The sequence below is a fragment of the Protobothrops mucrosquamatus genome, unplaced genomic scaffold, assembly GCF_001527695.2.
Source record: "Protobothrops mucrosquamatus isolate PMUCROS unplaced genomic scaffold, P.Mucros_1.0 scaffold7204, whole genome shotgun sequence".
Taxonomy (NCBI): Eukaryota; Metazoa; Chordata; class Lepidosauria; order Squamata; family Viperidae; genus Protobothrops; species Protobothrops mucrosquamatus.
In genome coordinates this window covers 425-1,290 of record NW_015393009.1, presented here as the reverse complement: position 1 = coordinate 1,290, position 866 = coordinate 425, and positions in this window count along the sequence as shown.

Sequence of the window (866 nt, the reverse complement as noted above, 5' to 3'; positions counted from 1 at the left end):
TAAGTCATTTACAAAGATATTGAAGAATACTGGGCCTAAGACGGAACAAGGCAGCTAAGTCAACCAAGATGCTCAACGTTTGTATTTATTACAGCAGTTTCTCAACCTTGGCATCGTTTAAGATGTGGGGACTTCAATTCCCAGAATTCCCCAGCCAGCCAGGAATCCTGGGAGTTGAAATGTTGACTGTCAATTATCTAGTGTCAATTATCTTGACTGTTACTCCATAGAGTTTTGAATTGCCAAGGTTGAGAAACACTGGATTAAATCGTCATTAACTCCTTTCATTCAGGATCAAAATCCAGACATTAGGCTACTCATATTTATGACGGTTGCAACGTCCTGGGGTCACGTGATCCCCTTTGCAACCTTCAGACCAGCAAAGAAGCCCGATTCACTTAACAACCAGATTACCAACTGCAGTGATTCACTTAACAACTGTGGCAACCAAAGTCCTAAAATGGGGCAAAACTCACTGAACAAACGTTTCACTTAACAACAAAGATTTGGGGCTCAATTGTGGTTGTAAGTCGAGGATTACCTGTAATATGTTTTACAGGTAGTCTTCTACTTACAACGGTTCGCTTAGTGACCATGTGAAGTTACAAAAGCACTGAAAAAAGTGACTTACGACCACTTTTCACACTTATGACAGGCGGGACCTTGTAGGTCATCTAGTCCAGTGGTTCTTAACCTGGGCGATATCGCCCCCAGGGGCGATTTCATTTTTCAGGGGGGCAATGGAACAAAAAGGGGCGATATGGGGGCAATGGAGCGAGAAGTTTGGGGGACACTTTTGAGACTTTTTTGTACAGTGAATCGCTTGTACATCTGTCGTACAAAAACATCAGATCGCTCGCTTTTAG